This window comes from Hemiscyllium ocellatum, chromosome 4 (genome assembly GCF_020745735.1).
Source record: "Hemiscyllium ocellatum isolate sHemOce1 chromosome 4, sHemOce1.pat.X.cur, whole genome shotgun sequence".
Taxonomy (NCBI): domain Eukaryota; kingdom Metazoa; phylum Chordata; class Chondrichthyes; order Orectolobiformes; family Hemiscylliidae; genus Hemiscyllium; species Hemiscyllium ocellatum.
The window spans coordinates 16124056-16141482 of NC_083404.1; positions in this window are offsets into that span (position 1 = coordinate 16124056).

The following is a 17427-nucleotide window of genomic DNA, read 5'->3' on the forward strand; positions in this document are numbered from 1 at the left end:
GGTAGTCATCACTGAGATGTTGTTGATGTGTGGTCGTGTAGCTAACTTTCCGGGCATGTTGTGTCGACTTTTCTGGGTTTGTTGTTTAAGAATCAGCAGACTGTGTTCACTGGGTACTCATTTTTCTTGAATATGCTGTACAGGTATTTTTCTACTACTGCTCGTAGTTCCTGGGTACTGCAGTGTGTTGTGGCCCTTATAAATAATGTCCTGTTGGAGCTCCAATTGTGGGTGTTGGGATGACTGCTTTCATAGTTAAGTATCTGATCTGTGTGTGTTGCTTTCCAAAAGATGCTGGTCTGCAGTTCTCCATTAACTGTGACATCTAGGAAAGGGATAAAAAATGAGGTCTGCAGATGCTGGAGATCACAGTTGAACATGTGTTGCTGATTAAAGCACAGCAGGTCAGGCAGCATCCAAGGAATAGGAAATTCGACGTTTCGGGCATAAGCCCTTCATCAGGAATGAGGAGAGGGTGCCAGGCAGGCTAAGATAAAAGGTAGGAAGGAGGGACTTGGGGGAGGGGCGATGGAGATGTGATAGGTGGAAGGAGGTCAAGGTGAGGGTGATAGGCCGGAGTGGGGTGGGGGCGGAGAGGTTAGGAAGAAGATTGCAGGTTAGGAGGGCGGTGCTGAGTTGAGGGAACCGACTGAGACAAGGTGGGGGGAGGGGAAATGAGGAAACTGGAGAAATCTGAGTTCATCCCTTGTGGTTGGAGGGTTCCCAGCGGAAGATGAGGCGCTCTTCCTCCAACCGTCGTGTTGTTATGTTTTGCCGGTGGAGGAGTCCAAGGACCTGCATGTCCTCGGTGGAGTGGGAGGGAGAGTTAAAGTGTTGAGCCACGGGGTGGTTGGGTTGGTTGGTCCGGGCGTCCCTGAGGTGTTCTCTGAAGCGTTCCGCAAGTAGGCGGCCCGTCTCCCCAATGTAGAGGAGGCCACATCGGGTGCAGCGGATGCAATAGGTGATGTGTGTGGAGGTACAGGTGAACTTGTGGCGGATATGGAAGGATCCCTTGGGGCCTTGGAGGGAAGTGAGAGAGGAGGTGTGGGCGCAAGTTTTACATTTCCTGCAGTTGCAGGGGAAGGTGCCGGGAGTGGAGGTTGGGTTGGTGGGGGGTGTGGACCTGACGAGGGAGTCACGAAGGGAGTGGTCTTTGCGGAACGCTGATAGGGGAGGGGAGGGAAATATATCCCTGGTGGTGGGGTCCGTTTGGAGGTGGCGGAAATGACGGCGGATGATACGTTGTATACGGAGGTTGGTGGGGTGGTGGGTAAGAACCAGTGGGGTTCTGTCTTGGTGGCGTTGGAGGAGCGGGGCTCAAGGGCGGAGGAGTGGGAAGTGGAGGAGATGCGGTGGAGGGCATCGTCGATCACGTTTGGGGGAATCTGCGGTCCTTCAAGAAGGAGGCCATCTGGGCTGTGCGGTATTGGAACTGGTCCTCCTGGGAGCAGATGCGGTGGAGACGAAGGAATTGGGAATATGGGATGGAGTTTTTACAGGGGGCAGGGTGGGAGGAGGTGTAGTCCAGATAGCTGTGGGAGTCAGTCGGTTTATAGTAGATGTCTGTGTTGAGTCGGTCGCCTGAGATAGAAATGGAAAGGTCTAGGAAGGGGAGGGAGGAGTCTGAGACAGTCCAGGTGAATTTGAGGTCGGGATGGAAGGTGTTAGTAAAGTTGATGAACTGTTCAACCTCCTCGTGGGAGCACGAGGCAGCGCCGATACAGTCATCGATGTAGCGGAGGAAAAGGTGGGGGGTGGTGCCAGTGTAGTTGCGGAAGATGGACTGTTCCACATATCCTACGAAGAGACAGGCATAGCTGGGGCCCATGCGGGTGCCCATGGCAACTCCTTTAGTTTGGAGGAAGTGGGAGGATTGAAAAGAGAAGTTATTCAGGGTGAGGACCAGTTCAGTCAGTCGAAGGAGGGTGTCAATGGAAGGGTACTGGTTGGTGCGGCGGGAAAGGAAGAAGCGGAGGGCTTTGAGTCCTTCGTGATGGGGGATGGAGGTGTACAGGGACTGGATGTCCATCATGAAAATAAGGCGTTGAGGACCGGGGAAGCGAAAAACCTGGAGGAGGTGGAGGGCGTGGGTGGTGTCCCGAACGTAGGTGGGGAGTTCTTGGACTAAAGGGGACGAACCGTGTCAAGGTATGCGGAGATGAGTTCGGTGGGGCAGGAGCAGGCTGAGACAATGGGTCGGCCAGGGCATTCAGGTTTGTGGATTTTGGGCAGGAGGTAGAAACGGGCGGTGCGGGGTTGTGGGACAATGAGGTTGGAGGCGGTGGATGGGAGATCCCCTGACATGATGAGGTTATGGATGGTCTGGGAGATGATGGTTTCGTGGTGGGAGGTGGGGTCGTGGTCGAGGGGGCGATAAGAGGAGGTGTCCACGAGCTGGCGTTTGGCCTCAGCGGTATAAAGGTCGGTGCGCCAAACTACTACCGCGCCTCCCTTGTCTGCGGGTTTGATGGTGAGGTTGGGATTGGAGCGGAGGGAGTGGAGGGCTGCACGTTCTGAGGATGAGAGGTTGGAGTGGCGAAGAGGGGTGGACAGGTTGAGTCGGTTAATGTCGCGGCGGCAGTTGGCTATAAATAGATCGAGGGCGGGTAAGAACTGCCCCACCGAACTCATCTCCGCATACCTTGACACGGTTCTGTCCCCTTTAGTCCAAGAACTCCCCACCTACGTTCGGGACACCACCCACGCCCTCCACCTCCTCCAGGATTTTCGCTTCCCCGGTCCCCACCGCCTTATTTTCATGATGGACATCCAGTTCCTGTACACCTCCATCCCCTATCACGAAGGACTCAAAGCCCTCCGCTTCTTCCTTTCCCGCCGCACCAACCAGTACCCTTCCACTGACACCCTCCTTCGACTGACTGAACTGGTCCTCACCCTGAATAACTTCTCTTTTCAATCCTCCCACTTCCTCCAAACCAAAGGAGTTGCCATGGGCACCCGCATGGGCCCCAGCTATGCCTGTCTCTTCGTAGGATATGTGGAACAGTCCATCTTCCGCAACTACACTGGCACCACCCCCCACCTTTTCCTCCGCTACATCGATGACTGTATCGGCGCTGCCTCGTGCTCCCACGAGGAGGTTGAACAGTTCATCAACTTTACTAACACCTTCCATCCCGACCTCAAATTCACCTGGACTGTCTCAGACTCCTCCCTCCCCTTCCTAGACCTTTCCATTTCTATCTCAGGCGACCGACTCAACACAGACATCTACTATAAACCGACTGACTCCCACAGCTATCTGGACTACACCTCCTCCCACCCTGCCCCCTGTAAAAACTCCATCCCATATTCCCAATTCCTTCGTCTCCGCCGCATCTGCTCCCAGGAGGACCAGTTCCAACACCGCACAGCCCAGATGGCCTCTTTCTTGAAGGACCGCAGATTCCCCCCAAACGTGATCGACGATGCCCTCCACCGCATCTCCTCCACTTCCCGCTCCTCCGCCCTTGAGCCCCGCTCCTCCAACCGCCACCATGACAGAACCCCACTGGTTCTCACCTACCACCCCACCAACCTCCGTATACAACGTATCATCCGCCGTCATTTCCGCCACCTCCAAACGGACCCCACCACCAGGGATATATTTCCCTCCCCTCCCCTATCAGCGTTCCACAAAGACCACTCCCTTCGTGACTCCCTCGTCAGGTCCACACCCCCCACCAACCCAACCTCCACTCCCGGCACCTTCCCCAGCAACCGCAGGAAATGTAAAACTTGCGCCCACACCTCCTCTCTCACTTCCCTCCAAGGCCCCAAGGGATCCTTCCATATCCACCACAAGTTCACCTGTACCTCCACACACATCATCTATTGCATCCGCTGCACCCGATGTGGCCTCCTCTACATTGGGGAGACGGGCCGCCTACTTGCGGAACGATTCAGAGAACACCTCAGGGACGCCCGGACCAACCAACCCAACCACCCCGTGGCTCAACACTTTAACTCTCCCTCCCACTCCACCGAGGACATGCAGGTCCTTGGACTCCTCCACTGGCAAAACATAACAACACGACGGTTGGAGGAAGAGCGCCTCATCTTCCGCCTGGGAACCCTCCAACCACAAGGGATGAACTCAGATTTCTCCAGTTTCCTCATTTCCCCTCCCCCCACCTTGTCTCAGTCGGTTCCCTCAACTCAGCACCGCCCTCCTAACCTGCAATCTTCTTCCTAACCTCTCCGCCCTCACCCCACTCTGGCCTATCACCCTCACCTTGACCTCCTTCCACCTATCACATCTCCATCGCCCCTCCCCCAAGTCCCTCCTCCCTACCTTTTATCTTAGCCTGCCTGGCACCCTCTCCTCATTCCTGATGAAGGGCTTATGCCGGAAACGTCGAATTTCCTATTCCTTGGATGCTGCCTGACCTGCTGTGCTTTAATCAGCAACACATGTTCATCTAGGAAAGGGAGTCTATTATTGTTCTCCTCCTGTTTTGTGAAATTTATGCCAGTACGGATGTTGCTGATGATGTTGTAGGTTTCCTCTAATTTGTTCCATTTTGTGATGACAAAGGTGTCAACCACACAGCGGACTCAAAGTTTGTGTTGGATCATGGGGGAGGTTGCTGTTCGCTTGAGTCTGATTCTGCTAAGAGGCCAGATATTGATGATCCCATTGGTGTTCCATTGATTTGTTGTAGGTCTCGTCATTGAAGGTGAAGTGGGTAGTGAGGCACAGGTCCACTAGCCGGAGGATGTTGTCCTTGCTGATGAAGTTGGTGCTGTCTGGTGTATGTGTCCTTGGTTTGTCTCGTAGTGCGGTCAGTGTTTCTTTGTCCAGGCTGATGTTAATTGATGTGAATAGGGCTGATATATAAACGGAGACCATAATTTCATCCTCTTCTATCTTGGTGTCTTTGATTATGTTCAGAAATCCTTGGTGGAGTGAATGGATTGGCATGTGTCTTGTACTAGGTATTTCAGTTTTCAGTGGAGCTCCTTTGCTAGTCTGTATGTCAGTGTGCCAGGGAATGAGACTGTGGGTCTGAGGGCAGCTCCTGGTTTGTGTACCTCAGGGAATCTGTAGAGGTGGGTGTGTTGGATCCATCAGGTTTCATTTTTTAGAGCTCTGTCTTGTTAATTGGGCCTGATTTCTGAAGCTTCTGTAATGGAGCTGTGATACGGTTTTCTAGCTGTTAAGTCAGTTTTATCGCCACCTGTTGGTAAGTGTCAGTATCTGCAAGCAGTGAGTTCATCTGTTCAACGTATTGTGTTCTGTTTAGGATGATGGTCATGCATCCTTTGTCTGCAGATAGGATTACAATGTTTCTGTCTTTTCTGAGTTCTTCTAGGGCTTTCCTTTCCTGTGTGTTGAGGGTGTTCGATTCCTTCTTCCAGCTTAGTACAACTGTCTATCTGATGGTCTCCTGTGAGTCCGTTGTCTTTCAGGGTTGATTCTAATGCTGCTCAGAAGTCCTTTTTGTTCACGTCTCTGTAGTTGTAGTTCATCCTTCTTACTAGGAGGGCTTTTTTCCGTGTCTATTAGTGGTCTGTTGATAGGTTTTTAATCCAAGCTTCTGAATTATCTGTGTTGTTCTTTTGTGTGAGCTTGTCCAGTTTTTCTAGTTGGGATAGTTCTTTCTTTTTCTTGGTCTCCTGTTGTTTGATGCTTTTCCATTCATGTTCTGTTGCATTGGTGTATAAGGTTTTTTTGACAGGAAATTTCCCAATTGTATTTGTACAGTCGATTGTGGGCATCCTTTATCATTTCTCTCAGCATCCTGCGGCTGACATTCTTCTGGCTTGTTGGGTGTTGAGCGGTACTTTGTACTTGAGACATTTTGGCAATACCTGATTCCTCAGGCATTCCTGTAGGAATTATTGTCGTTCGTCGGTGGCACTCATTCAGATAGCATTGATTTTCCATCTTCGGGCTAGTTTTAGTGTATTGCATCCATTGCGATATTTGCAAAGATTTGTAGCTCAGGTTGAGGTACTGGATGTAAATTTGCCCGCTGAGATAGCAGATTTGTTTTCAGACGTTTCGTCACCATGCTCGGTAACATCATCAGTGAGCCTCCCTGAACCACCACTTCATGGGACCAGTCCTATATCCAGCGGTAATCCAATTTTTTGCCTTGGGAATTGCTGGCAGGGCCTTTTGGAGCGACAGGGCATCGAGGCTGCTTGGTCCTGGTCTGAGGGTCAATGGTATCAATCATTTGACAAGTGCAAACAGAAAAGTGGATCTGCCATTGTCATTTCCACCCCTAATACTGCCCCTTTTACAACAGCACGGCTGACAGAAAAATCGGCTCTGTTTTCCATTTATATTTATTAGACTTGCAAGTATTTTACCTTGCAGGAAGAAAGTTATCCCCTGCAGTCAAGTAGAAAAACATGCACTAAGTGCAGATAATTAGACTGAGGATTTTTTTAAACTGATTTATTGACCACAGGAGCTACATGATATTTTGATTTTAGCTTTAGATGAATTCAGCTCAGGGACTTTCCCTACATTGAAGACATCTCTATCTTCTTCAGCCTTTCTAACTAAGAAGGACAATATCAATATGAACCTGGTATCGTCATTACCTACAAGTTTCTCTCCAAATAATGCAGCACTGTAACTTAGCCAAGTACGAGTGGTCATCTTTGGACAGATAATAATGAAGCAGCATTGTCTACAAGACAAGAACAAGTAAAATAATGCTCAGTCACTCGATTCTCTTAAATACAAACACACTCAGGAAGCATTAGTGGAGAGAGAAATAGAGGGTTTAAGTTTTAAACGTAAATCTTAAGTTTTTTGGCTAATTACCAGTTGTGTCTGGCTTTTTAGAAAGTGTTTGCCACGGGACCCAGCAAGTTTTCTCACAGCATCTTACCAACTACCCACACCACCTCTTTGGAGACTCTCTTGTCTAATTTTAGATCCATCTTACCATGTGCCACTCCAGGTACAACACAGTACTGAATCCAAAGGATATCCACAGGAAGATTACCATCCCGGTGCCTGCACCATATTTTAAAGTTAGCTACTTAAGGGGGATGTGAGTCTGCAGTGATGGGCTTTGTCTTCTCAGAGGGCTGGCTGATAACAACACTGAGGCCTCGAATGAAACATCGGCAAAGCTGCCTCCTGCAATCCCCTTATCTCCACCACCAACCCCAATACTGCCCCCTTGGTGGGAAGGTCAGGCTTAGAGAGATTGAGAGCACAGCCTGGTGAACATCTCACTTCAGCAGCTGAACGGCTGGCTAAAGGAGCATTGCCCAGGACCCAGGCACTCAGAGCACTGCCAGAGACCAGGCAGCTGCTCAGCCCTATGCAGGACAGGACTGTGCGCTGTCGGAAATCAGGGCACCCATTCACAACAGTAAAGTACATTGGAGGAAATAACCCTCATTGCCCAAATGTGGCATCTACCCTATGGGGATCGGCCTGCCCCAAGTATGTGATTGTCTGCCTCGATGAACAGGTTGGCAGCTACCATGAGAAGCCAGGCCCTGCAGTTCCAGGGTGTGCTAAAGATGCACTTCATTCCCAGCCACTGGTCCTCAGGACAGAAAGAATGACAACAAGAGGATGGAGAACTTGCAAGCAATCAAGGTGGCCCTTCCTCACGAGAAGAGAGGGCAGTGTCAGTAGGGACACAACCAGACGTGGCCCTCAGAAGTCTCCTTTCAGTATACTTTTTTTTACTTGATTGGGCCCTCCACCTCCACCCTACCTGCACCAATCTAACCATTGGAAGCTCAAGCCTATGAAAGTTCTCTTGCTTCTGGTAAAAAGACCTTTAGCGTGTCTGGGTCATCCAGTCACAAATAGTAACCCCCCCCAACCAAACCTCCAGGACCAATGGTTGCACTGTGAGCAGGGTCCCTCCACTCCAACTGCAGAATCTGGGACAACATTAAGATGCAGTGGGAGCAAAAGAAAGAAATAATTTCAGACTGATATATTCACCCACAGTTGAGTCTCAAGATATAGAGGAAAGGATCTAATCGTTTTGTCGATATATCTGACACTTTGGGGCTTATGTTTGTGTTACAGTTGGATTTGACTGGAATGTTGGGTGGAAGCAACCAAGTTTCAGCTGCCCTGAAGGAACTCTGTTGGGTGCTCACATACATTTTTTTCCTAGTCATCTAGCAATGAGGTGGAGAAGAAATGCATAACATGGCAGGAGATGGAGCAGAACCCAGCCTTCTCCAAATTGGACCTTAAGTGCTCAGAAGTAAGAAAAAAATTTAGTGGGAAAATAAGCCGTCTCTGGCCTCTGTCCTCAGGAGTTGGTGTTGAAGGAAACCTTGCTGTTAGGTTTATTTCCAAAACTGCACAGATGTTGGGACAACACTGCAGATAGGAACCTATGTCAAATATTTCTGTTTACAAGGTATTAAGAAAGATAAGGAAGGAAAGAAAGGAAATTCAGTTGCATTATTTATTCAGGAAAAGGTTACAGTACTCAAGACTGAAAGTGATTCGAAGGGTCCCAGGACAAAATCTATCTGATCAGTGTTAAAAACAATAAGGGTATGAATACACATCTATTGTCTAGGCTGCCAATTGTTAGGAAAGGATTGGAGAAGCACCTGTGTATGGAGTTTACAGAGAGGCACAAAAGCTATACAGTGATAATAACACTGGAATTCAAATGTCACAATATAAACTGGGATTGTGGATATGTAAAAGGTACAGCTGGAGTCGGAGCTGCCAATTAATCCCAAGTGTGTCCAAGAGTTTCCATCCAATCAGAATATCAGCAATTCAGTACATGTATATCAGGCAATCATTGGAAAAATCCTCATGAGATTATACCAGCAACTCCAAAGGATGGAACGAGGACAAGGATTGCTGCACCCAACTCTTATTTGGTCTTCTGATCAACCAAGAGGATAAAGAAAAAAATGGAAATAGTGATAAGAAAATATGACTGTGTTACTCAGCAGCTATTTTGATAACAATACCGAGTGGGACAGAAGGGGACAGAATGTACAGAACAAAAAAGAACAGCAATAAGTACTGACAAAGGTTGAAACGAAAAAGATAAAGATACAAAATTAGTAGTTCTTACTTGAATACACAAGCTATTTACAACCACAAAAATGAATTAATGGCGCAAATCTACGTAACTTGGTACGATCTTATAGCCATTATGGAGAAATAGTTACACATGTGAGGTATAATGAGATAGATTTAATAAATAATACTAAGCTTAATAAATTCCCTTGGAAACAGTGACCACAATATGATAAAATTCAGCATCCAGTTTGAAAGGGAGGAACCTAAGACTGAAACAACTGTGCTAAGCTTAAATAAAAGAACACGTAAAGGAAGAGTTAAAGTTAGCTGGGCTGGACCTGGAAACAAGGCGAAAGGGAGGACTGCAGATGCTGGAGATCAGAGGCTAGATTAGACTGATGCTGGAAAAGCACAGCAGGTCAGGTAACATCGGAGGAGCAGGAGAATCGACGTTTCGGGCAAAAGCCCTTCATCAGGAAACAAGTTTACCAGCAAAGATGGTTGAGGCAAATTGGTACACATTTAAGAAAATGTTTCAAGTCACATAGCAAAGACATATCCCAGTCTTGAGGGGTGTTGCTAGGGATGCAGGTGCAGTGTTCCTTGAAAGTGCAGTCACAGGTAGATAGGGTAGTGAAGAAGGGACTTGACATATTTGCCTTCATTGGTCAGAACATTGAGTACAGGAGTTGCGATGTCATATTGCAGCTGTACAGGACATTGATGAGGCCTTTTTTGGAAAATGCACACAATTCTGGTCACCCTAATATAGGAAGGATGCTGTTAAAATAGTGAAGCTGCAAAAATGATTTACAAGTATAGGCCGGGACAGGAGGGTTTAAATTATAGGGAGAGGCTTAATAGGCTCTGACATTCCGTGGAGTGTCAGAGGCTGAGGGATGACCTTCGAGAGGTTTTTGAATCATAAGCGGCAGGGATAGGGTGAATAGCCAAGATCTTTTTCTGAGGGTGGGGCTGTCCAAAACTAGAGGACATAAGTTTAAGGTGAAAGGGGAAAGATTTAAAAAGAACCAGAGGAGCAACATTTTGCACGCAAAGGATGGTACGTGTATAGAATGAGCTGCCAGAGGAAGTGATGGAGGTTGGTGCAATTGCAACATTTAATGAGTACGTGACTAGGAAGGTTTTAAAGGGATATAGGCCAAATGCTAGTAAATGGTACTAGGGATTGGGATATCTAGTCAGCATGAGTAAGGTGGACCGAAGAGTCTCTTTCTGTGCTTTAGGAAGCTATGATTTTCAGAAAGGGACAAGCCAGCCATGGTTAACCAGGGAGGTTAAGGTTAGTATCAAATGGAAAGAAAAAAATGTACAATTTTGCAAAAATTAGGCATAAATCAGATAATTGGGAAATGTTCAAAAATCCACAAAAGATAACCAAAAAAGGGGGAGAGAATAATCTTTGAGGGTAAACATGCAAGTAATATCAAGATGGACAGCAAGAGTTCCTTTATATACATAAAAAGGAAGAGAAAGCCCAAAATTAACAGAGGTCCCCAAAAGAAGGAGTCTGGAAAAAATAATAATGGGGAACAAAAAATAATGTAAGAGAAGTTGAATAAATACTTTACATCAGTCTTCACAGAAAAAGATATTAATGGCATTTCCAAATTACTGAATAATCAAGAGAAGGGATAAAAGGAGAAGAGGAAGTAAATACAATAATATCTCCAGAGGAAAAAGTGTTATGGAAACTTATGGGGCTAAAGACTGATAGTTCCCTAGGCCTGACAGGATTTCTTCCAGGATATTAAAAGAACAAGGTAAAGAGATAATAGATGCAATGGTGATAATCTTTCAGGAATCCATAGATTCTGGGGAAATCCCGAAGGATTAGAAAGCTGTGAACATGGTATTGCTATTTATAAAGAAAAGATGACAAAATAAAAACAGAAAGTATAAACCAGTTTGCTTAACATCTGTCTTTAGGAAAATGTTAGAGAGTAGTTTAAAGGATATAATAACAGACCATTTAGAAATACATAATAAGGTCAAGTCGAGTAACGTGGCTTCACAAATTTATTGGAATCCTTTGAGGAATTAACAAGTAAGGTCAATAATAGGAAACCAATGCAGAGAATATATTTGGATTTTCAGAAGACATTTTCTAAGGCACCACATGTTAGGCAACTTAAAATGATAAGAGTCCATGGAATTGAGTGGAATATATTGAAATGGATAGAAGACTGGCTAACTAATAGGAGACAGAGTTGCGTTCAGGGGGTCATTTTCATTTTAGCAATCTGAAACTAGTAGAGTGTCACAGGTATCAGTGATTGTGCTACAAATATTCACAAAATATATTAACGACTTGGACGAGGAAAATTAATGTACTAGAGTCAAGTTTGCAGATCACCCAAAAATAAGTGAGAAGGTAAGTGGTGAGGATAGCAGAAATGATCAGTAGAGAGATATGGATATGTTAAGTGGGTGATCAAAAACTTTGACAGGAAGAATAGAGGAGCCAAATTTATTTAAATGGAGAAAGACTGCGGAAAACTACAACAGAAAGGCATTTGGGAAACATTGTGTTTAAATCTCAAAAAGCTAGCATACAAGCTCAGTGGGAAACACATTGAATGTTGACTTTTATCGCAAAGAGAATGGAATATATAAAAGCAGGGAAATCTTGTGAAACTGTACAATGCATTTGTCTGAACCCAGTTCTGAACAGTTTTCCTTAGATAAGGAAAGGTGTATTGTCAAGAGAAGGTTTTCTAGGCTGACCTTGGCAAATAAAGGCAAATAAAAGCAAAATACTGCAGATGTAGGAAATCTGAAACAAACACAAAAATGTTGCTGCCACTCAGCAGGTCTGACGCCTGATCTCTGGGGAAAGAGATGCAGAGTTAATGTAACTTTTCGTCAGAACTCAGGGGCATCCACAGTGTTGTTAGGAAGGGAATTTGCCCAAGTGGCACTGTAAGATATATATCAAGTTATAAGAGCATAAGAACTAAGAGCAGGAGCAGGCAGTGCAGCTTCTCAACTCTGCTCCACTATTTAATGCAATTGTGGCTGATCTCATCTCAGCCTCAATTCCACTCTTCTGCCCGGTCTCCACAACCCTTTAGCCTATTACTAATTAAAAATCTGTCTCCTCCTTAAATGTACTCAATGTTCCAGCATCAACCAAACTCTGGGCAAAAGAATTCCACAGAGTCACAACCCTTTGAGAGAAGTCATTTCTCCTCATCACTTTTATAAAGCTGCTACCTCTTATCCTCAAACTATGACCTCCAGTTCTAGATTGTCCAACATGCAGAAACATCCTTTCCACATCTACATTGTCATTCCATTTTCGCACCTTGTATACCTCAATTAGATCTCCTCTCATTCTTCTAAACACTAGAGGGTATAGACCTCAACTCTTCAATCTCTCTTCATAATACAAACCCTTACCTCTCGAATCAATCGATGAGTTGCCTTTGTACTGGCTGCAACGTAACCACATCCCTCAAGTAAGGAGACAAAAGTTGTATGTTATATTCCATGTGCGGTCTCACCAATAACCTAGAACAGTTGCAGCAACACTTCCCTAGTTTTATATTCTAATCCTCTTACAATAAATGCCAGGTTCTATTTGTGTTTCTTATTATCTGCTGTACCTGCATACTAGTTCTCTACGATTTATGCACAAGGACGTTGATATCCCTCTGCATGGAAGCACATGGTGATGTGAGCACTACGTTCGTGATTGTGCTTGGATACAAACTTATAGATGGTGGTGTTCCCATGCATCTGCTACCCTTGTCCTTCTAGGTATTCTGATTTGCCAAGGACACTACAATAAGGAACTCCTTCAAGATGTCCTAGAGATCGAGATGATTGACCTCCAACCACCATAAATACAGTGATAGTGAAGGAACAATAATATACTTCAAGGTCAGGATGGTGTGCAAGTTGAAGAGGAACTTGCAAGTGGTGGTATTCCCATGCATTGACCAACCTGGTCTTTTAAGTAGTTGAGATTGCAGCTTTGGAATGTGCTATTGGAGGGACTTGGGTGAGCGACTGCAGTGCATCTTGGTGATTGTACATATTGCCACCTGTGTGCAGAGCTGGGCAGACAAGGAAATGAATGTTGAAGGTGGTGGATGAGAAGCCAATCAAGTAGGCTGCTACGTCCGAGATAATGTCAAACTTCTTAAATGCTCTCTGTTGTAAATTTGACTCCAACCAGCAGAATATTTCCCATTGACTCCAGTTCGGTGAAGGTTCCTTGATATCATATTTGGTCAAATGTTGCCTTGGTACCAAGGACAATCACTCTCATCTAAACTTTGGAATTCAGCTCTTTTTCCCATGTTTAAACACAGATGTACTAAGGCCAGGAGCTGAGTAGCCCTGGGCCGAATGCAAACTAAGAGTCAATGAGAAGGTTATTACTAAACAAATGTCACTTGACAGCAATGTCAATGACCACTTCAATCGCCATGCTGATGCTCGAGAGTAGAGTGACGTGCAGCAATTGGCTGAGATTGATTTATCCTGCTTCTTGTGCAAATGGCTGCATAGATGCCAATTTTGTAGCTCAACTCAATGGCTGGGCTTAGGACAACTGATCATATATTTACCAATGTGAATGGCTGTTGACAATAATATTTATTCCACACTACCTATGTGTCTTCATGAAGTTTGCTTCTTCCTCTGTCTCCCACTACATCTAATTGCATTCCTGACTTCCACAGTAGGGGTGGTTGACCCTGTGGCTTGGGCAGTTGTCCCCACTTTTTTGGGCCCAGAGGGCCTAGGTCTGCTGAAAGTGTTCTTCACAAATGTCAGGTCACACTCTTCAGCTCAAACCACTGCAGGCGTTGAGATCACAGACAAGGGAGAAGGTGGCGGGATCCACCAAAGTTTTTGGAGGATCTGTGTGTGGCTCTTGTTCCCAGGAGGTGGCTGCTGGTATCACTGTATCTCTCTAAGGGAAAGGGACCCCTGGAGGGACCTCAACGTCCCTCATCTTCCTCTTGTTGCCTTGCCATCATTCATGAGCACTGATCGTTAGAGCCATGAAGTGCATGTCCCTTTGCATATCTGGCAAATGCTGCTCTGGTCCTGACTCAGAATGGAAGCTGGCAAAAATGCCTTTGGAACCAACTAGAGTCAACAAGGACTGGTAACATTCAAGTCAACATGCAGCCTTCCGATGACAAAACTGCCTAATGTTCCTATTTCTGCAGTTTGACCAAATTATGATTTTCCGAAACCATAATATTGTTGTCTACCTGAGGTAACAGGTGACTGAGCTCTGGCTGTCCTCAGAATGCCAGAAACCTATGACATTTTTTCTTTGACACGCTGTGTAGTTATGTCAGTGAGGCACTCAACCAGATTTTGCTCCAAGCCTAACCTAGAAAGTGTACTCTTTGAACTGAAAGTCTCAGAGCTAGCAGAGAGTGCAGGTGAAAGCCTCACCAATGCATCCTGCTTCACCCAGCACACAGCACTGATCTGAACTGCAACTTGTGTCTAGACTGGCCAAGTTAGTGGAGTGGCCTCTTCTGGTAGTAGGCTGAAGAAAAGACTTCCCTCTTTTCCAACACCCTATCCAACACGCCAGCTCCCTGGCCATAGAAGGAGAGAGAGTGAGATTTCCTTTTCATTTGTAGGCCTCACTGGCTGGGCAGCACTTATTGTCTATCCCTGCTTGCTCTTGAGAAGATGGTGATGGTGAACTGCCTTCTTGAACTGCTACAGGCCTTGTGCTGTAGGGGGACCCGCAATGCTCTTAGGGAGGGAATTCCAGAATTTTGACTCATCGATAGTGAACAAATGGCGAAATATATCAAAGTGAGTGGCTTGGAGGGGACTTTGCAGATGGTGATGTTCCTATGTATCTGCTGCCCTTATCCTTCTGGAAGTGGTCATGTGTTTGGAGGATTTTAGTTTGTATTTACGTTTTGCCGTCTAAGAATCTTTGGTGAATTCCTGCAGTGCATCTTGTAGATGATATACTACTCAGCAACAGTGGTGGAGGGGGCGGATTCTTGTGGATGTATTGCCAATCAATTGGGCTGCCTTCTCCTGGATAGTGCCAATCTTCTTGAGTGTTGTTGGGGCTGCACTAATCCAGGCAAATACAGAATATTTCATCACACTCCTGACTTGTGCCTTTTAGATGGCAGACAGGTTTTGGGGAGCTGGGAGGTGAGTTACTCACCATTGCATTCCTAGTCTTTGACCTGCAGCCACTGGATTTATATAGAGTCATAGAGTCATATAGCATGGAAACAGACCCTTCAGTCCAACCAGTTCATGCTGAACATAATTTCAAACTAAACTAGTCCTATCTGTCTTCTTCTGGCCCACATCTTTCCAAACCTTTCCAATTCATGTACTTATCCAAATATCTTTTGAACATTGTAATTGTACTCTCATGCACCACTTACTCAGGAAGTTCATTCCACACGCAAACCACACTTTGTGGAAAAAAAAAATTGCCCCTCATGTCTCTTTTAAATCTCTCTTTCCTCAACTTAAAAATGTGCCCCCTGGTTTTGAAATCCCTCATCATAGGGAAAAGCTAACTGTCACTAACGCTATCTATACCTCTCATGATTTTTTACAAACCTCTATGCGGTCACCTCTCAACCTCTTACATTCCGGTTTCTGCTCAATGGAAACACTTAGGAATTTGATAGTGGGGACTTCAGTGCTGGTAACACTATTAAATGTCAAGGTGATCGTCTCTTATTAGAGATAGTCATTGCCTGGCATTTGTGTGGCCTGAATCTTACTTGCCACTTGCCAGCCCAATGGCACCAGCAGCATGAAAATTGGCAACTTCTGAATGTGATGAGTACCTCTATCTCTCTGGCCATCTGCTTCTGCAAGAAAAGTGCTTAAGAGCTTGGTTGTACACATAAAGAGGTGAAGAGCTGAAGATTGCATGGGAAAAGTCACTTTGAGCCATGGCAGACCAGGTGCCCTGAAACTCACTCAACAAAACACTTGAAACAAAAATGCGAAACTTCCTCCCACTAACTTATAGCTTACAGCTACTGATTCCCTTTGGTTCTTTGTTCTTGAGCTTTATATGGGATTTATGGGCTGTCAATGCATTTTGAATGACTCCAAATTGAAATGAAAGAAAAGTGCAGCACAAGAAATGTAATAACAAAGTAAAAATTGACAGAATTCAGTACTGCAATGGAAAGATTTCATGTTCTGATTCAGAAGTCTTCAGTACTGGTTTTAAATTTTCCACAGATTTGGTGAGGCCAGCAAATCAGTGATGTGGGAAATAAGAGTAAGATTCAAATGATACCAGAACTATAATATTAAAGAAAGTTACATCATGCACTGAAACAAGTCTGAACTGTTAAAAGAGAAATCAATGTAAGGCTAAGGTATCATGTTCACATTTACTGCCATTGATGTATTTTCACAACCAGGTATTTTTTGGACATTCACCTCACCTGAAAAGTGAACAGTGCTTTATTTATAAACCATGATGATGAACTGGTGTATTTGTGGAGAAGTAATATCAACAATTGAATACGTGGTTCACTTTCAGTATTGTACACAATGATTTTACAGAAGATAAACAATGATCATTTTGCACGTTGCAAATTAAAGATTGTGCAGTCCATCTTAGATATTATTGAGTACTGTTTATGAATTAATCTGGTATCCTCTTTAGATGTTTCAAAACAAATTTAACTTGCGATAATGTTCAACTGCACAATATTCCATTAAAATGTTAAACTCTACTTCATGGCATATGTACTACAATGGAAATACAACATATTGTGTAATGCAGGTGAAGTCTAAAGGCCAGTGGAGAAATTGAAACTAATCTGCCCCAGTGACTTTTTCCCCCTGTATTAAATGAATTTTCATTGGTCTTGATTCCCTCTGCATCACAGCTGCTAGAAAGGTTAAAGAGTGCATTACTTCTTTAATTGCTTAGGTGTCTGTATTGTCAGTTGAATTAGCTTTGGTTCTTGTACCCTTGCTGGCTGCAAGGAATTCAAATAACACACATCCTTGAATCAAGCACATTTTAAGTAAAGGAGTCAAATTGTACAATCATGTTCTGTTTATGTTAACTCTTTAACATTTACATTGAATTAAAATATTTTCTAACATTAGTTGCGGAATGAAAGCATAATTTTGTGTTTCTTTGTTGAAGAAAAATGCTGAGCACTTCTTAAAAATATATACTTGCATGCTTTATGTGTGACTTAAAACATAACACAAGATTTGGTCAGTTTTTAAGGAAAAGTGAACTCAGTACTGTGCATCAAGTGTTTGAATGTTGGTTTTAATTCTGCGGTTAGTAATGTCTGTCATATCCAAACAAGGGACTGAAAGAATAACGCTTCAAGAAGGAGGGGGAGATGAAGAAGGCAAACTAAAAACATTGTGTCAAAGATTTGTACTTAATATGATTAAATAAAAGGCAT